General features: G+C 43.5%; 1 protein-coding gene across 2 annotated transcripts in view; it reads left to right on the forward strand.

Moving 5' to 3' along the window:
* LOC124596110 (inositol polyphosphate multikinase) overlaps window positions 1-21,477 on the forward strand; it is a 352,197-nt gene that overhangs the window by 120,959 nt on the left and 209,761 nt on the right. For both annotated transcript variants that reach the window (XM_047135125.1, XM_047135124.1), the window contains exon 2: window positions 452-584. The gene's annotated coding sequence lies outside the window, so the exon portion shown is untranslated. The remainder of the gene's footprint in view (window positions 1-451; window positions 585-21,477) is intronic.

Genomic DNA, 21,477 nt, shown 5'->3' on the forward strand with positions numbered 1-21,477 from the left:
TTAAATAACAACGTCGTGATTGAATGAGCAAAAAATGTGTATAATTTTGTTCACGAGCGACTAAGAGTGACACAAAGATTTCGTATTAATAGTTCATATTATTTGAATACAAAAATAAGGGTTTCGGGAACAGTCATGAGAAATAGAGCTACTGTTACGTTCTTCCATCCAATGAAAGGCATTGTATGCGCTCTACGAATGTCGTCTGCTACGCTTTTGTACTTGTAGCCTCAGTTCATTCCGCATCCGTACGGTATAGCTGGAATGTCTACCGGAAACGTAATCCATCTGACGGGGTTTGCACTACGAGACGTAGCACATGGCAAAGCACATTGTAAGGAGCAAAGTGCTCCTCGTCAGCTATCATTGTGGATAAAAAAGTGTTTGAATGCTTATGCTTCCTTCAGCGACATGTACTGCTTTCTTGATAAACGCCATTTTTTGTTGACAGGTTGAATGCGGCGGAATCTAATACTGGCCCAAAGACAATATCTCTAGCAGCTGACTAGCAGTCAGTCAGAGAGGCTGCATCTGTCATCGCAGTTCCCTACAACATTAACCAGCATCTGATACAGAGGAGGAAGGTAAGACAAAAATGTATTTGAGACTATGACTCCCTGATTCTGACGAGGAAAATTGTAAGGTTGCTATCTCTTCGCTGTTCTCAGTTCTTTAAGGTCAAGACGTTTAGTTCAATCTTTCCTCTTTTCCATTTCTGTCCATCCTCTTTTTTGTTTTTGTTTCCTCAGGTAAATAGTTGCTTTTGAAAGTAATATAGGGCTCCATCTGTGAATTTTGCACAACAAATTAGTCGTGAGTAAATGAAAATTAGTTTAGTGAGAAAATAGCAGTTTTTAGTGTTTATGATATAACTTGTCAATATGTTGTTAGCAAGTGCGGACTTGCGAGTCCTGTTTGCGATTCTGCTATAGTGAGTGATACTTTTGAAGGACAAGCCCGTACGGTGTCCCCGTACCGCCAAGTTCCGACGTCTGTGGTGTATTACAAAGAGATAGCCACGAAGTATTGTACGCGTACAGTGCTAGTAAGTCATTAATTGCTTACTAAGCACCTTTAATTTACAAAACTTCCACTTAATATTTAAATTTTTTGTAGCCGAAGTTATTTATTTTTTTCATAGCCGATTGTGCTGACGCACGCAACTATGGTAGGTAGGAAATGCCCATTATAATCCTGGGAGTGCAGTTGCTTTTCTCCACTAGTATTTAACTGGATAGGGGATGAGAGAGGGCACCGTACAATTCGTGTTAATCAGACTGTGGTCTGATGCCCTGGATAAATCTCAAATCCTTTCACTGTCAGTCATGGGACGATCCGTCTGTCGGACAGGTTCAGTAAACTCGGCGGCCCACATTAACAAGGCGATAGGATAGGCGGCTATGTGGGATTTCCGGCCGTGGTGTTTTCGACCCTTTTGTCGGTGCCGCAGGTCCTGTGGAACTTCCAAGCAAACAGTTTTGCAACGTGGGTTTTCCGACCACCGCCTCCCGCACTGCTAATTTACGTCAGTCGTTTACCACCCTAGCTACCTTCAGGTTTAGAATTAGCACGTTTCCTCAGGTTCAAAAATGGTTCAAATGGCTCTGAGCACTATGGGACTTAACTTCTGAGGTCATCAGTCCCCTAGAACTTAGAACTACTTAAACCTAACTAACCTAAGGACATCACACACATCCATGCCGGAGGCAGGATTCGAACCTGCGACCGTAGCGGTCCCGCGGTTCCAGACTGTAGCGCCTAGAACCGCTCGACTTATTAGGTTTCCTGTAATGTCAATTCAGACGAAAGTATAATTTGGTACGAAGGAAAAGTTGAAGCCAAGGGCAAGACAATGAACTACTACTATCGAAATTCACCAAACCGCTCGTTAGCTTTAAGTCCACATCGTAGGTGAGCCAACTGGATCACTACCATTCGTTTTCTATGGTGATAGTCTACGTAACCCTACTAAGATACTGAAAAGTTCAATACAGTAAACCGATGCACCAGAGCCACCTCCCGCTACCCTAATTCTGATGGTAAATATTCACTGGGCTTCGAAGTAGCTACCTTCAGATTTAGAATTAGCACGTTTCCTCAGGTTCAAAAATGGTTCAAATGGCTCTGAGCACTATGGGACTTAACTTCTGAGGTCATCAGTCCCCTAGAACTTAGAACTACTTAAACCTAACCAACCTAAGGACATCACACACATCCATGCCGGAGGCAGGATTCGAACCTGCGACTGTAGCGGTCCCGCGGTTCCAGACTGTAGCGCCTAGAACCGCTCGGCCACACCGGCCGGCGTTTCCTCAGGTCAGCGGCCTCGTTTACTGTAGTAGGTCGTTATAAAAATGGTAAAGAGGTATATGTTCTGTCATTTGCGTCTCTTATAAAGGAATTTTGTTAATTAAGCGACTGGTAGTATATTTGACAAAATGTCGACTAGATAAGATACGAAAACGTTGCAGCAGCATTCAGAGGCCCAGTGAAACAGGACGCGGCAGGTGTAAAAGCCAGGGGGGAGCTTGCTCAGGAGACTACGGAACGGCGCTGCTGTGTGGGAGCTCTGTCAGTGTTATCTGTGTCCCGATAATATTCTGGGAATCATTCGCGATAGTGAAGAGCCTGACTGCTCAGTTATCGTAGTAGGATCGAAACTGCTCGAAACAGTCGGGCGAAATACAGGAACGGTGGGGAAAAAAAAAAAACTGCAGTGGCTTCGACATATTGTCGTACTTATCGGAACTTAAATGCACGTGACATTCAGAGTGAGCAGATAAAACGATCCAATTTTTAGAGCAATATGTAAGCAGTTTCCGGAACGCGAGAAGTGGGAGAGCATTGAAACCCCACGGGGCTCTCCAGGCTGCAATTTAGTATTTGTTATCACATTCCTATGCTCATAAAAGTTGTTAAACGTGTGCCGGCATGTATTATTGACTCCATCTGTACTGGGACTAGCAAATATGCTAAGGTCGTAGGTTAACCAGCTGAGAGAATCGAATATTGATTAATAATGTTCAAGAGTGGCGGGGGAGGGGGGGGGGGGGGAAGGGGCAAGTGTAGATTTAGTTTCGGCCAGAGAACCGGGTCTTTACATACTCCGTCTACATCTGTACTTTGCTGTTTGTGGTGGAGGGTACATAGTTTACAGTATCAGCCTCTGAAGGTACACGGGAAGAAAGACTGTCGGTGTCCCTCCATGGGGGCCTGAATTTATTTAATTTCAGGTTTACGTGAGCATTACTTCAGATATATGTTGGAGGAATGAGTATGTATCATGACTTACTTTGGAACATGCAAAGCAAGCGAAACAAAACTCTGCCACTCTGGACGCAGATGGGCCAATTGGGACCGTCCGACCGCCGTGTTAAACTCAGCCAGCGGCGTCATCGGGATGCGGTATAGAGTGCCATCGGATCAGCACACCGTTCTTGCCTTGTAGACATTGGAGCCGCTTCTTTTCACTCAAGAGCTCCTCAGTTGATATCAGGAGTCCGAGTGGACTTCTTTCCCCTCTTCCGCAAGGAAAAATCCCTCGCAGTGCCGGAACTGAACCCATGCCCTCTGCATGGTAGCCATCTGCTCCGACTACTCAGCTAGAGTGACGAACACTTTGGAACGTGGGCTCTTAGAATCTTGTTAGTAAGGCTGTCTGCGATGAATGTCTCTTTTGTGACGTAATATTCTCATGGTGATTAAACGCACATGTGAGGAATCGTGCAACTGCTCTTTGAATCTTTTCGGTTTCCCCTTTGAATTCAACTTAGTAAGGGACCGAGAAGGACTAACAGCACTGAAGAAGTTGCGTAACGCGGGTCTTGTAAACGACATCTTTCGTGCATGAATTACTCCTCCTCTGGATTCTTCCAGTCAAGCTCAGACTGACATCTGTCTTCACCACGGCCAGGCTTATGCGTCGTTGCACGTTAAATCTCTCCGAACTCGGAACGGCCCTATCATTGTATCTTGAGGTACTCTGGACGCTACCTTCATTCAGAAGATTTCGAAGGGCTACCGAGTGAAATGGGTGAGCGGAAACGTAACTTGGTTATCGGTACATCAGTTTGCTGCTGAAGAACGACGTACTGCTCAAAGACCCAAAATCAGGACAAGACATGTAGCTGATGGGATCTGGGTGAGTCAAACCTGTGAGTCGTGGACGCACTCTGAAGAGTTTCCCTCCTGATCCACACCATACACGTACACGACCGACAATTGTAAGCAGGCAGGACGTATTCCTATCCCTCCACACTTCTGACCACCCTTCTGTCCTTCATCCTCTTGCGACCCCGCTGGGAGGATGCCCAGGAGGAGTGTGGAACTTTGGCTGAGCGGGCACTCACGTAGCCCTCTGCTACAAGCAGTCTAATCCCAACTGTCTATGTGGACACCCTGGGCCATAAATTTGCTCATGTCTGTGCAGCATAGATCGGTCTGCCACTGATGTCCTCACAGAACACCGATCTTGACGTATTCGTCTTATATGACCTTCTAGAACGTGCTGTACAAGTATGAGAGTATTAATTTGACCATCGTTACCAGCACTGCACCACCAACGACGCGCTACATCCAGCTGGTACAGTAAATAGTAGCATTCGGCCTCTCGAAGATCCACGATCCGACCCCTCCCAGAATCATCCAGCTGACCAAAACAGGAAGGAATAAGTCGTCCTAAGCTACTTAATCAGTACCAACCTCTTCTAGCATGCATCGCTATTTAAGGCTCAGGTATCGATGGTGCATGTATATCTACAGTGATGAAGAATCCTTAGGAGCGTTTATTGGGCTAACCGCTGCAACTCAGCAGACACGTATTAACGGCAGATTAAAATCAGCTTAATGTTGCTTTTCCATCCGTGTGTACTACTCTGCGTTTATTTCCAACGGATTTCACTGTGTTAATTTCGATGCTTTCACCACGTTCTAGGAGAATATTTAATCGGATAAAAATTTCTCTTATTGGTGCCAACTGCTGTAATCGAAGGTATATAAGCGGGAAATAGTGTCAGTTCCGGCAGTCGGTAGTTTTACTCCTGACAACGACGGCGGTGCTAGCCACCGAAAGCTCGAGAATTTTATTGGAACTGACGCGGCTTGAAAAGAAAGAAGATTTTATCCAGTCATGTCGCCGCTAACGACTCCGAGGAGAATATTTCATCCGTAATTTTATCCCTGACAACGAATTACATCATTAAGTACATTCAGCACAGTTTCAGATAAGTACTGCCAATAGGTGGACTATTAAAGTTTTTCTCTGCTATGCGAACTTCAGTCACTATGTATTTGAGACTTTACCTAGCTTTGTCTAATCTTTACCAAGCTTTATCATCACGATTAAGAGTAGCCTGAAGTTTAAGAAAATAGTCAGGGAAGAATCTTTGCGCAAAGAAGTGGGATACCGAGTTACTAAGGAATGAAGAGATGCTTCAAGTTCTCTCAGGCTATAGATACTGTGATAGTAAATAGCTCAGTCGGCAGTTCAGTTAAAGAGAAACGGAAATCTCTAAAAAGGGCAAGCATAGAAGCTGGAAAGAAAAACGTTGGTGCAAGGAAGGTAAATACGAAGAAACCGTGGATAACAGAAGAAATACTTCAGCTGATCGACGAAAGAAGGAAGTACAAAAATGTTTAGGGAACTTCAGGAATAGGAAATACAAGTCGCTGAAGAATCAAATAAATGGGAAGTGCAGGAAAGCTAAGGAGAAATGGCTACGTGAAGAATGTGAAGAAATCGAAAAAGAAAATGTTGTCGTCAGCACATCACCACATATAAGAGTCAAAACAACTGTCGGTGAAATGAAAAGTAAGGGCGGTAGCATTAAGAGTGCAATGGGAATTCCACTATTAAATACGGAGAGCAGAGCGTATAGGTGGAAAAAGTACGTTGAGGCCCTCCATGAGTGGGAGAACTTACTTGATGACGTGATAGAAGAAGAAACAAACGTCGCTGGGGAAGAGATAGGGAATCTAGTATTAGATTCAGAATTTAAAAGAGCTTTGAAAGACTTAAAATCAAATAAGGAACAAGGGATGCACAAATTTACTTTGGAATTTCTAAAATCACTGGGGGAAGTGGCAACAAAACGATTATTCACGTTGGTGTGAATATATGAGACTGGCGATATATCAACAGACTTTCGGAAAATATCATCCACACAATTCCCGACGTTGCAAGAACGAGAATTACCGCACGATCAGCTTAACAGCTCATGCGACCAAGTTAGTGGCAAGAATAGTAATACAAAAGAAAAAAGAAAAGATAACTGACGATCTGTTAAATGAAGATCAGTTTGACTTTAGGAAAGGGAAATGCACAAGAGAGCCAGTTCTGACGTTACTACTAGTTGTAGAAGCAAGACTGAAGAAAAATCAAAATATTGTCATTGGATTTATCGACCTGGAAAAAGCGACTGGCAGTGTAAAATGGCGCAAGATGTTCGAAATTCTGACAAATGTAGCGGTAAACTACATGGAAAGACGGGTAATATACAGCATGTACAAGAACCAAGAGGGAACGATAAGACTGGAAGACCAAGAACGAAGTGCTCGCACTAAAAAGGGTATAAGGCAGAGATATAGTCTTTCGCCCCTACTATTCAGTCTAAGCAACGAAAAAGCAATGAGACAAATAAAAGAAAGGTCCAAGAGGTGGATTAAAATTCAGGCTGAAAGTATATCAATGATATGATACAGTCTAATGAGTTCAGAGTGTGGATTAAGAGTAAATCAAAGAAAGACGAAACTAACGAGAGGTAGCAGAAATGAGAACTGCAAGAAACTGGACATCAGAATTGCAGATCACGAAGTAGACGAAGGTAAGAAATTCTGCTAATAGGCATGAAAATAGTCCGTGACGGGCGGACCATGGAGGGCATAAAAAGTAGACTACCACTGGCAAAAAGGATATTCCTAGACAAGAGAAATCAGCCAATATCGAACGTAGGTCTTCATTTGAGTAAGAAATCTCTGAGAATAAACGTTTGGAGCACATCATTGGATAGTAGTGAGATATGAAGTGGGAGAACCGAAACAGAATAGAATCGAAGAATTTGAGATCCGGTGCTACAGAAGATTATTGAAAATTAGATGGACTGATAAGGTAAGGAGTGAGGAGTTCTCCAGAGAATCGGCGAGGAAAGGAGCATACGGAAAACACTGACAAGGGACAGAGTGATAGGACATCTGTTAAGACATCAGGGAATAACTTCCATGGTATTAGAAGGAGGTGGAGAGGGTAAAAACTGTAGAGGAAGACAGAGTCTGGAATACATTTAGCAGATAAATGAGGACGTAGGTTGCAATTGCTACTCTGAGATGAAAAACTTGGCACCGGATAGGAATTCGTGGCTGCCCGCATCAAACCAGTCAGAAGACTCATGACAAAAAATTAAAAATGTACATCCGCAGTCCTTATATGTGAAAAGTGTGCCCGTTACCACCACGTTCATAAGTAATGCGTAGAAGACTGTAGTTTATTCACTGTGACGGAGGTAGCTCGAAAGTGGCTAAAGGGGGCGAATTTAGCTAAAAGCGCAAAGAACATAATAAAATTTCTTGAAGTTTTCCCCGCGCGGACAATACGCACTGTAAAATGACGTTACATTAAAAGTTAGCGGCACGCTTGTCTACTGCAGCCCAACAAATATGCAGTGACTGAACATTGTATTTCCACTGACCTTTACACGAATTATGAGAAAGTTAAGAAACTGATCACAGCCTCATCCTACTGATATTCAGTGGCCAACGAAGCTGTGGAAAATGTAATTAGGAGACAACTTGCTCAACCGATAGAAGAAAGTTTTCCAGCTCGACAAATCATTAAAATCTCTCTTTCACGTCTCGGTTCTCAAAGGAAATACTGTTCTAAGGCTTCGCTGCCTGGTATTTCAAGATATGCCATACACAATAATCAACCAAATACTTAATAAGAACCGTGGATTACTACACAGTGTAAAACTCTATAAAAGTCTTGCAAGTGACACACCTTGAGAATGGCTGAAAGATTGTAGGCCGAAATATTGGTACAAGAGTTAATAATATCGGATCCACTCCCGAAAAATGATGGAATATGAAATAAAATGTTTCTTCAGAAATATAAACAGCCTACGCAGGACAATTATTACTCTCAAGAACTTTACCTTGTGTTATCTTACTCTTATGTAGATGGGTTACCAAAAATATCATGAGCACTAAATAATCAACAAGTTATATTGTAGAATCACAACAACATCAAAGCGTAGAATCACAACAACATCAAAGCATTGTACAGATTGGTGGTTATCGTCAAAAAAAATTTTTTTTTTATGTTTCAAGTTTGTCCGTAGGACAAAACTCGAAAGAGAGTTTAGATAGTCATACTTCCAGTCGCAGTAACCATGTATTGGGCTTCCTGACCTTACCAGTTCCTACAAGTGCTACAGTACGTTAAACAAAGAATACTGTTCCTTCTTGTTATTGTTGTGGTCTTCAGTCCAGAGACTGGTTTGATGAAACTTTCCATGCTACTCCATCCTGTGCAAGCTTCTTCATCTACGAATAACTACTGCAACCTACATTCTTCTGAATTTGTATAGTGTATTCATGCCTTCGCCTCCCTCTTCGATTTTTACCCACCGCGCTTACCTCCAATACTAAATTGATGATCACTTGATGGATCAGAACGTGTCCTACCAACCGATCCCTCCTTTTAGTCAGTTTGTGCCACAATTTCCACTTCTCCCCAATTCTATTCAGTACCTTCTAATTAGTTACGAGATCCACCCATCTAATCTTCAACATTCTTCTGTAACACTGCATTTCGAGAGCTTCTATTCTCTTCTTGTCTAAACTATTTATCGTCCATGTTTCACTTCCACACATGGCTACACTCCATACAAATACTTTCAGAAAAGACTTTCTGGCTCTTAAATCTATACTTGATGTTAACAAATTTCTCTCTTCAGAAACGTTTTCCTTGCCATTGCCAGTCTACATTTTATATCTTCTCTACTTCGACCATCATGCCCAAATAGCAGAAATCATCAGCTACTGTAAGTGTCTCATTTCCTAATTTAATTCTCTCAGCATTACCTAATTTAATTCGACTACATTCCATTATCCTCGTTTTGCTTTTGTTGATGTTCATCTTAAATGCTCCTTTCAAGACACTGTCAATTCCGTTCAATTGCTCTTCCAGGTTCTTCGCTGTCTCCGACAGAATTACAGTGTCGTCGGCAAGTCTAAAAGTTTTTATTTCTTCTTCATGGATTTTAATTCCGACTTCAAATTTTTCTTTTGTTTCCTTTACTGCTTGCTCAATATACAGATTGAATAACATATGAAATAGGCTACAACACTGTCTCACTCCCTTCTCAACCACTGTTTCCCTTTCATGCCCCTCGACTCTTACAACTGCCATCTGGTTTCTGCACCAACTGTAAACAGACTTTCGCTCCCTGTGGTCTACCCCTGCCACCTTCGGAATTTGAGAGAGAGTATTCCCGTCAACATTGTCAAAAGCTTTCTCTTAGTGTACTAGTGCTAGAAACATAGGTTTGCGTTTCCTTAATATTTCTTCTGAGATAAGTCGTAAGGTCAGTATTGCCTCACGTGTTCCAATATTTCTACAGAATCCAAACTGATCTTCCCCGAGGTCGGCTTCTACCAGTTTTTCTACTTGCCTGTAAAGAATTCGTGTTAGTATTTTGCAGCTGTGATTTATTAAACTGATAGTTCGGTAATTTTCACATCTGTCAACACCTGCTTTCAAAAAATGGTTCAAATGGCTCTGAGCACATGGGACTTAACATCTGAGGTCATCAGTCCCCTATAACTTAGAACTACTTAAACCTAACTAACTTAAGGACATCACACACATCCATGCCCGAGGCAGGATTCGAACCTGCGACCGTAGCGGTCGCGCGGTTCCAGACTGAAGCGCCTAGAACCGCTCGGCCACAACGGCCGGCACCTGCTTTCTTTGGGATTGGAATTATTATATTCTTCTTGAAGTCTGAGGTTATTTCACCTGTCTATTGCATCACCAGATGGTGGAGTTTTGTCAGGACTGGCTCTCCCATGGATGTCAGTAGTTGCCGGCCAGGGTGGCCGAGCGGTTCTAGGCGCTACAGTCTGGAACCGCGCGACCGCTTCGGTCGCAGGTTCGAATCCTGCCTCAGGCATGGATGTGTGTGATGTCCTTAGGTTAGTTAGATTTAAGTAGTTCTAAGTTCTAGGGGACTGATGACCTCAGCAGTTAAGTCCCATAGTGCTCAGAGCCATTTTCCTAAATACCTGTATTACCATTACATAATCTATCTGAAACCTTTCAGTGACTCCAGGCCTCTTCCACGTATGCAACCTTCTTTCTTGGTTCTTAAACCAAGTGTTAGCTATAATTAAGTTATGCTGTGCGCAAAATTCTATCAGGCGGCTTCCTCTTTCATTCCTTACCCCCATTCCATATTCACCTACTACCTTCCCTCCTTTTCCTTTTCCTGCTATCAATTCCAGTCCCCCATGACTATTAAATTTTCGTCTCCCTTCACTATCTGAATAATTTCTTTTATCTCGTCATACATTTCTTCAATCTCCTCGTCATCTGCGGAGCTAATTGTTGTATAAACTTGTACTACTGTGGTAGGGGTGAGCTTCGTGTCTATCTTTGTTACAACAATGCGTTCACTATGCTGTTCATAGTAGCTTACTTGCGCTCCTATTTTTTTTATTCATTATTAAACCTACTCCTGCATTACCCCTATTTGATTTTGTATTTATAACGCCGTACTCACCTGACCAAAAGTCTTGTTCCTCCTGCCACTGAACTTCACTAATTTCAACTATATCTAAGTTTAACCTATCCATTTTCCTTTTTAAATTTTCTAACCTACCTGCCTGATTAAGGGATCTGACATTCCACCCTCCGGTCCGTAGAACACCAGTTTTCTTTCTCCTGATAACAATGTTCTCCTGAGTAGTCCCTGCCCGGAGATCCGAATGGGGGACTATTTTACCTCCGGAATATTTTACCCAAGAGGGCGCCATCATCATTTAACCATACAGTAAAGCTGCATGCCCTCGGGAAAAATTACGGCTGTAGTTTCCACTTGCTTTCAGCCGTTCGCAGTACCAGCACAGCGAGGCCGTTTTGGTTAGTGTTACAAGGCCAGCTCAGTCAATCATCCAGACTGTTGCCCCTGCAACTACTGTAAAGGCTGCTGCCCTTCTTCAGGAACGACACGTTTGTCTGGCATCTCAACAGATACCCCTCCATTGTGGTTGTACCCACGGTACGGCTGTCTCTATCGCTGCGGCCCGCAAGTCTCCCTATCAGCGGCCACGCCCATAGTTCATGGGAGGAGGCACTGTTTCTTACAACGAAATGTTTTGTAGGTATTCAGTGCTTTCAGCTCATCGCTGTCGATTGCACACACTCAGTGTTCTCGACTGTTGTAATCCACACTGTTACGTGATGCACATCTTACGCAACTGAATCCTCTGTTTCATCTATAAATTTTTAGTAGGCTGATACCACCTAACGGCTTCCTCGCGGATCTCCGCTTTGGCGTTTTCACAGTCAGATTTGAATGTTATTTGACCTCGAATGTTATTTGTCCTCTGGAGATACACATTTTGATGTCTGCTTCTTACTGTGATTACCAGAACTTTTTTGAGCTCTCTCTCTCTCTCTCTCTCTCTCTCTCTCTCTGTCTGTCTCTATCACACACTTAAGGACACACACACACACACACACACACACCTACACACACACACCCTGCTACTGTATGACCATCACGTCGTAATCAGCAGATAACAGAGACTGCATGCGATCATATTACGACGTACCAGGGACGGCTCCTGTATAGGTTTGCAGGTTTGCGCTACCCCCAAGGAATAATTTTGTTCAACTGTGTTTACCTTCTGAGCGTTCTACACTAGTGGAGAAGTAGCGCGCCGTTTGAAATGCCCGGGCTCCAAATGCCAAACACAGCGTAGTTGGACGGAACGTGCTGATGGCGACAGCGGGTTGCACTGTGGCTGCAAACGCGGACTTGGTGTCTCAGAGGCGGCGCGGGGGCAATGCTTGGCAGCACTGTACTCTTATGCGGACCTTGTGTGTATAAACACCTCACCTGGACCACCCTGCCAGCCGCAAGAAGAGGGCCCGACCTCTTCCGAAAGGAAACGGAACTATCGCATCTTCGAACAAAGCGGGATTCTCGTGCTACCTTACCAGTTCAGGTGTAGCTGCGAGCGAACTAACTACACTACTGGCCATTAAAATTGCTACACCACGAAGATGACGTGCTGCAGACGCGAAATTTAACCGACAGGAAAAAGATGCTGTGATATGCAAATGATTAGCTTTTCAGAGCATTCACACAAGGTTGGCGCCGGTGGCGACACCTACAACAAGCTGACATGAGGAAAGTATCCAACCGTTTTCTGCCACGCGGGATTAGCCGAGCGGTCTGTGGCGCTGCAGTTATGGACTGTGCGGCTGGTCCCGGCGGAGGTTCGGGTCCTCCCTCGGGCATGGGTGTGTGTTTGTCCTTAGGATAATTTAGGTTAAGTAGTGTGTAAGCTTAGGGACTGGTGACCTTAGCAGTTAAGTCCCATAAGATTTCACACACATCTGAACATTTTTTGAACAACCGATTGCTCATACACAAACAGCAGTTGACCAGTGTTGCCTGGTGAAACGTTGTTGTGATGCCTCGTGTAAGGAGGAGAAATGCGTACCATCACATTTCCGACTTTGATAAAGATCGGGTTGTAGCCTGTCGCGATTGCGGTTTATCGTATCGCGACATTGCTGCTCCCGTTGGTCAAAATCCAATGACTGTTAGCAGAATATGGAATTGGTGGGTTCAGGGGGGTAATACGGAACGCCGTGCTGGATCCCAACGGCTTCGTATGACTAGCAGTCGAGATGACAGGCATTTATCCGCATGGCTGTAACAGATCGAACAGCCACGTCTCGATCCCTGAGTCAACAGATGGGGACGTTTGCAAGACAACAACCATCTGCACGAACAGTTCGACGACGTTTGCAGCAGCATGGACTATCAGCTCGGGCCCCTGCGGAGGTTCGAGTCCTCCCTCGGGCGTGGGTGTGTGTGTTTCTCCTTAGGATAATTTAGATTAAGTAGTGTGTAAGCTTAGGGACTGATGACCTTAGCAGTTAAGTCCCATAAGATTTCACACACATTTGCACATTTTTTTATCAGCTCGGAGACCATGGCTGCGGTTACCCTTGACGCTGCATCACATACAGGAGCGCCTGCGATGGTGTACGCAATGACGAACCTGGGTGCACGAATGGCAAATCGTCATTTTTACCGATGAATCCATGTTCTGTTTACAGCATCATGATGGTCGCATCCGTATTTGGCGACATCGCGGTGAACGCTCATTGGAAGCGTGTATTCCTCATCGCCATACTGGCATATATCACCCGTCGTGATGGTGTAGGATGCCGTTGGTTACATGTCTCGGTCACCTCTTGTTCGTGTTGACGGCACTTTGAACAGTGGACGTTACATTTCAAATCTGTTACTACCCGTGGCTCTACCCTTCATTCGATCCCTGCGAAACCCTACATTTCAGCAGGATAATGCACGACCACATGTTCGACTGCTGCCCTGGCCAGCACATTCTCCAGATATCTCACCAACTGAAAACGTCTGGTCAATGGTGGCCGAGCAACTGGCTCGTCACAATACGCCAGTCACTACTCTTGATGAACTGTGGTATCGTGTGGGAGCTGCATGGGCAGCTGTACCTGTACACGCCATTCAAGCTCTGTTTGACTCAATGCCCAGGCGTATCAAGGCCGTTATTACGGCCAGAGGTGGTTGTTCTGGGTACTGATTTCTCAGGATCTACGCACCCAAATTGCGTGGAAATGTAATCACATGTCAATTCTAGTATAATATATTTGTCCAATGAATACCCGTTTATCATCTGCATTTCTTCTTGGTGTATCAATTTTAATCGCCTGTAGTGTATTTCTTGTGCGTTGTGTTTGTTATTTTAGCGCGTGCTACATTGAGTTTTGAGGCTCAGGTGACAAGTGAATACGTGAAATAATGAATCAGGTAATTTCATTGCTCTCTAAATCCTTCAGTTTACGGAAGTTTAAAGAAAAAGTAGAAGTTAAGAGTTTAGGTAGACGGACTCCCTCTTTAACAATTTCGCAAACCGTTAAAACGAAAAGTCGCCAATTCAGTAGCCCATTTAACTCTGAATTGTACAACAAGCATGAATGGCTGTGTGGTTGCGACATGAAAAATGCCTTATTTTGTTTTCCTTGTTTATTATTTGGAGGAGATCGTTCATGGTCTAAACATGGAGCTGTGATCTTCAACACCTCCACGACAAAATCAGAAAACACGAACTTTCTTCAGTCCATGTATATAACGTTTTGAATATGGTAGGTCTAGGCAATGAAAATATAGCTACACAATTAGACAGTGGGTAGAGAAGGTCCGTGGCAGTACACAACCAAAAACTTACCCATAATAGGTACACATTGAATCTAATTATTAACTGTATTTGTTTCTGTGGTGCATTGGAACTTGCCCTTAGAGGACATGATGAGACTGAATCATCGTCCATCCCTGTTATATTTCGTTCCTTGATTAATTTTAGCGCAGAATTAGACTCAGTATTAAAACCACATTCAGAGAAAGCTACAGTTTTGAAAGGAACCTCAAAAACCATCCAGAATGAACTCCTACAGTGCATGCTTCAGGTCTACCAAGAGGAAATTAGAAAGGAAATTAAGAGTGCTGAGTTTTTGGCCGTAATAGCTGACGAAATCAGTGACGTAGCCTGTGTTTTCCGATGGTTATAGTATATAGGTATATCATTAACGGAAAACAAGTTGAAGGATTTGGGACTTCATGACACCAGAAAAGCATGATGCCCAGTCATCGAACAGATAAATAATCATTTGGGGAATTGTCCACATAAGCTAATAGCGCAAACATATGATGGTGCAGCAGCCATGAGAGGTTCGTCACGTGGGGTGCAAGCTCTTGTTAAGGAAAAGTTTCCCAGTGCTTCATACATTCATTGTTATGCCCACCAGTTGAATCTCATTATGCTTAAAGCCGCTTCCAGTAATAAAAATGTGCGAATATTCTTCACTAAACCTCAGGGACTTTTCAGCTTTTCAGCATCTCCTCAAAGAACAGCAGTTCTCGACTGAATAGTACGGAAACGACTGTCACGTTCAGTGCCTGCTCGTTGGAATTTTCGGTCAAGTAGCGTCAATACCGTTTTCGAATGTAGTGAAGATATTATCACGAGCATGAATAATATGAGCCAGGGGGGAAAAACTGTGTAATGAGAACAAGATTCTGCAAGCCGCCTGTGGCCTAGTAATAATTCTGAAGGATGAACAGCTCATTTTTTGGCTTTCATTTTTTCATAAAACTTACGCACAAAATCAGTTGACAGCTTTTGAGCGTGAAATTCTAAACATTAGGGAAGGAGTGAGTGAAAATTCAACAGGTTTACACGAGAACCATAAAAGAGGGAGAACTGAAGATGGCGCAGCGATGTGTAATCTACTGCGGGAGGCAAAAGAAGTATGTGATGTCATAAGTTACGAGGCAAAAGAAAGATTTAAATTCACGTAGTTGCAGCCTCTCTCTTTCTGCCAGAGAAATTCGCTACTTACTCTTCCAGTTTTCCAGAAACTTCTTTAAGAGCTGCTATTGAATGCTACTCTTCTTTGAAAGCAAAGAAACTTCGAACAGAACTCTCTGTTATTTATGGAAGAGAGGAGTTCAAAAGCATGTGTGGAGCTTTGAGCTTTCTGGATTACATAACAGACAATAATCTTTGTGATACACTGAGCGAATTTGTGAAGCTCCTGAAAGCAATGATTCCAATTCCAATGACCACATCAGAAACAGAAAGTTTTTTTTCTTCGCTGAAACGCATCAAAACGTTCTTCCGGAATACTATGGACCAAGAAAGACTATCAGCACTCGCAATGCTCCCTATAGAACGAGACCTCGTTTTAGGAATTGCATACTTCAATCAAAGAGTAATTGAAAGATTTTCAAATGTGAAGAAAAGAAGAATAGAGTTCCTGTACAAGTGATCACCACCACATCCAAATTCAGAGATAAAATCGGCGTTAACATTAGTCCTGCTGAAAAAGGTTAGTAAGACATGCCTACCACTTTTTGAGTACATTAGCTGCAGTGCTGATTTTAATTCTTTTTATTCTGCAATGGTAATACTTTTTTCTGTGTACACCGTTTGGTTTTATTATGAGTAGGTGCAGGAGTGACACGAGCGAGCGGTCTGTTTGTATCAGGCATTACAAAAACATGAGCAGTGTACTGATTTTCTCTCTTCTGTTGATGTTTTCCTTCATGAGCAAAGTGCACCACCATCTTCTTTCGTCACAAGCCGCCACTCCGACGTACACAGTTATTTTCTTGTATTTCATGCTACATACCTACATCTTGAACACAAGTCAAGGGATAATAATCCTGTCCCGTCCTACGCTCTCGCTGTTATACATACAGCTTACGCCATCGAATGTTTCCGAGGATCATTTCCGCGATAATCATGATTTCGATCGTTTCTGTCTTCTCTGAAGTTGCAAGGAGAGCCCACTTTAAAGGCTCTGTTAACTGAGCTTGAATTCTGCACACTTACAGCACAATTACTGTCTGTTTTGCTCTTTTAAGTCAGTTCATAAATTACGTACGACGGAGGTTGATTTCTATAGATTAAATTACTCATAGATTTGTTTTTAGTGCTATCTGGACTAAAGGTTGAAAGATTCTCCATCCCAAAATACCTCAAACTCAGCAGTTACACGTCTGTTACAGATTACTTTTGTGCTCATATGCTGGACAAAGGTTTTATGTATGCCGTCAGATTTCATCCTTGGCTCCTAAAGTACACAAAACCACCGTCACTCGAAATTAATTTTGAAACCTGCAGTCAACAAGTAATTAAAAGAATAGCAAGAATCTCTTACAGGCTTGAATTTAGTTAAAGTGTTGACAACTATGAATAGAAGGGTCTCTGCATGAGTCTCTTCATGATTTTGCCATACCACACAGCTCCATCTGCTTGCCTCTGGCACCTGAATTGTTGGTGCAAATGGTCTATTACGCGCTAAATGTAAAGAAGAAAAGGGAAAAGACTGAGCAGCTGAGCGTGTTTGTGGTGTTCACGGTATACTATCCAAATTTCGTTTTAGCATTTCATTAGGTTATTGGTATTGTCGGAGCCCCACATGCATGTTTGATACATTTAAGTGGCATGTTTCAATGTATCTTTTCTTACCTCTTCTTGTCCGATCAGTAGAATGTATGAATGAGAGTGTGCAAGGATTTCATAGTGTAGATCTGTGTGAGTGTAGTAGTCTGCCACTGCGTCAGAACAGCCAACTGTAGAAAACACGTAGCAGGCAGCAAAGAGGTTTCTGTTTGCCTTGGACGCACCTTTTGTGTAGCTTGGCACCACAATAGGGGTTTCTCTGGCCACTTCCGTAGGTACGGGGAGCGGTTTTGGCTGGAGAGCGAATGCTCGAGGAGTGTTCCGTGGGACGCGGAACGGGTAAGATCTACTGGCGGTAAGTGTGCCTTTTCGATGAGAAGTTAATGTAGTGTTTTCTGCAAGTTTTTCACAGCTAGTCAAAGTAAATGACTCCCTTCATCGTTCATTGTTTATTATCGTGTGTGACAAATTTTACTTGCTAACTCGCGATTGTTAAATGCTTTAAAATCCAGGGACGGTGTAGGCTATTGTTCAGTTGACCTGTTAATCAAATACGTGAAGCTGTGTTGAGTTTATTGTGATTCAGTTCATCTTGTTTAGTATCCCTTTCACGAGAGCATATATATTGCGTATGATTTCCGACGTGTGATTGTAAGTGTTCGTGATTCAATCATCCTTTGATCATTGCTCTTCCATAGATCATAGACATTGCAGGGGACTCCAAAGTAAAGTTGTAGGGTTAATTAATATTCGACGTAATCGATTGCAGGGAACAGCAACCATCATATAACTCACTATAAACGCTCATGTGTGCAATTTAATTTACCAATCTAATAAATGTTCTTTTGCCAGAATTTTTGTGTACGCTCTCATTGCTAAAGTTCCACTCCATGATTCATCCACATCTACATCTACATTTATACTCCGCAAGCCACCCAACGGTGTGTGGCGGAGGGCACTTTACGTGCCACTGTCATTACCTCCCTTTTCTGTTCCAGTCGCGTATGGTTCGCGGGAAAAACGACTGTCTGAAAGCCTCCGTGCGCGCTCGAATCTCTCTAATTTTACATTCGTGATCTCCTCGGGAGGTATAAGTAGAGGGAAGCAGTATATTCGATACCTCATCCAGAAACGCACCCTCTCGAAACCTGGCGAGCAAGCTACATCGCGATGCAGAGCGCCTCTCTTGCAGAGTCTGCCACTTGAGTTTGCTAAACATCTCCGTAACGCTATCACGGTTACCAAATAACCCTGTGACGAAACGCGCCGCACTTCTTTATATCTTCTCTATCTCCTCCGTCAACCCGATCTGGTACGGATCCCACACTGGGATCGAGTGTTTTGTAAGCCACCTCCTTTGTTGATGGACTACATTTTCTAAGGACTCTCCCAATGAATCTCAACCTGGTACCCGCCTTACCAACAATTAATTTTATATGATCATTCCACTTCAAATCGTTCCGCACGCATATTCCCAGATATTTTACAGAAGTAGCTGCTACCAGTGTTTGTTCCGCTATCATATAATCATACAATAAAGGATACTTCTTTCTATGTATTCGCAATACATTACATTTGTCTATGTTAAGGGTCAGTTGCCACTCCCTGCACCAAGTACCTATCCGCTGCAGATCTTCCTGCATTTCGCTACAATCTTCTAATGCTGCAACTTCTCTGTATACTACAGCATCATCCGCGAAAAGCCGTATGGAACTTCCGACACTATCTACTAGGTCATTTATATATATTGTGAAAAGCAATGGTCCCATAACACTCCCCTGTGGCACGCCAGAGGTTACTTTAACGTCTGTAGACGTCTCGCCATTGATAACAAAATGCTGTGTTCTGTTTGCTAAAAACTCTTCAATCCAGCCACACAGCTGGTCTGATATTCCATAGGCTCTTACTTTGTTTATCAGGCGACAGTGTGGAACCGTATCGAACGCCTTCCGGAAGTCAAGGAAAATGGCATCTACCTGGGAGCCTTTATCTAATATTTTCTGGGTTTCATGAACAAATAAAGCGAGTTGGGTCTCACACGATCGCTGTTTCCGGAATCGATGTTGATTCCTACAGAGTAGATTCTGGGTTTCCAAAAACGACATGATACTCGAGCAAAAAATATGTTCTAAAATTCTACAACAGATCGACGTCAGAGATATAGGTCTATAGTTTTGCGCATCTGCTCGACGACCCTTCTTGAAGACTGGGACTACCTGTGCTCTTTTCCGATCATTTGGAACCTTCCGTTCCTCTAGAGACTTGCGGTACACGGCTGTTAGAAGGGGGGCAAGTTCTTTCGCGTACTCTGTGTAGAATCGAATTGGTATCCCGTCAGGTCCAGTGGACTTTCCTCTGTTGAGTGATTCCAGTTGCTTTTCTATTCCTTGGACACTTATTTCGATGTTAGCCATTTTTTCGTTTGTGCGAGGATTTAGAGAAGGAACTGCAGTGCGGTCTTCCTCTGTGAAACAGCTTTGGAAAAAGGTGTTTAGTATTTCAGCTTTACGCGTGTCATCCTCTGTTTCAATGCCATCATCATCCCGGAGTGTCTGGATATGCTGTTTCGAGCCACTTACTGATTTAACGTAAGACCAGAACTTCCTAGGATTTTCTGTCAAGTCGGTACATAGAATTTTACTTTCGAATTCACTGAACGCTTCACGCATAGCCCTCCTTACGCTAACTTTGACATCGTTTAGCTTCTGTTTGTCTGAGAGCTTTTGGCTGCGTTTAAACTTGGAATGAAGCTCTCTTTGCTTTCGCAGTAGTTTCCTAACTTCGTTGTTGAACCACGGCGGGTTTTTCCCGTCCCCTCACAGTTTTACTCGGCACGTACCTGTCTAAAACGCATTTTACGATTGCCTTGAACTTTTTCCATATACACTCAACATTGTCAGCTCTGATGTAAGGCACATCCTACTGCATTTCGTTTGCGCGACAGTTGTATTGAGGCCACACTTTACCCCCATATTGAGATTAATTGTGAAGATACCCCTTAATTGTAAAGATTTCTTTCAGAATGTTCAAATTCATGATTTGATTAGTAAAACGGCCTAAGAACAATTTTGTTCAGTTCGTTGATCCTTTACTGTAACCTTCACTCTCATGCGGTTTTGACTAAACTTTTGCTGCCAAATTATTAATGTTTTTAAATAGTAACAGATATGAACTGGCACACGTTAACAAAGTGCAGTCTCCTTTGCACCTTACAGACTTGGAGCATCGTAAGCTCCATGCTTCGTGGCAAGGAGTACAACTGGATATTACAACGTAACCAAAATATTTAGCTATCACACTTGATCGCATATTAACTTACAAACGGCATTGCCATGAGACAACAAAATGGCTCTGAGCACTATGGGACTTAACAGCTGTGGTCATCAGTGCCCTAGAACTTAGAACGACTTAAACCTAACTAACCTTAGGACATCACACACATCCATGCCCGAGGCAGGATTCGAACCTGTGACCGTAGCAGTAGCGCGGTTCCGGACTGCGCGCCTAGAGTCGCGAGACCACCGCGGCCACCGAGCGAGTTGGCGCAGTGGTTAGACACTGGACTCGCACTCGGAAGGACGACGGTTCAATCCCGCGTCCGGCCATCCTGATGTAGGTTTTCCGTGATTTCCCTAAATCACTCCAGGCAAATGCCGGGATGGATCCTCTGAAAGGGCACGGCCGACTTCCTTCCCCATCCTTCCCTAATCCGATGAGACCGATGACCACGCTGTCTGGTCTCCTTCCCCAAACCAACCAACCAACCACCGCGGCCGGCCCATGAGACAACACCCGAAGGAAGATAATGAGCAGTACAGCGTGCTTTAAGCCTCAAACTTTACGAACCAGCGTCTCATCAATTTTCCTGGCACATTAAAACTGTGTGCCTGTCCGGGACTCGAAACTGAAACTTCTGCATTCCGCTAGCAAGTGCTCTACCGACTGAGCCATCCGAACAACAGTCACGTCCCGCCCTCACTGTAACACTTCCGCCAGTACTTCACATCGTACCAGTTATTTCCGTTCTTCCTGGAGTCCTAGTCTCGAGAGGTATGCAGGAGAACTTCATGAAGTTTGGAAGGTAGGAGATGAGGCCCTGGCAGAAGTAAAGCTGTGGGGGCGGGTCGTGACTCGTGTTCGGACAGCTCAGTCGGTAGAGGATTTGCTTCTGATAGGCAAAGGGCTCAGGTTCGAATTCTCGTCGGATACACAATTTTAATCTGCCAATAAGTTTCA

This window comes from Schistocerca americana, chromosome 2 (assembly GCF_021461395.2).
Source record: "Schistocerca americana isolate TAMUIC-IGC-003095 chromosome 2, iqSchAmer2.1, whole genome shotgun sequence".
Lineage (NCBI taxonomy): Eukaryota > Metazoa > Arthropoda > Insecta > Orthoptera > Acrididae > Schistocerca > Schistocerca americana.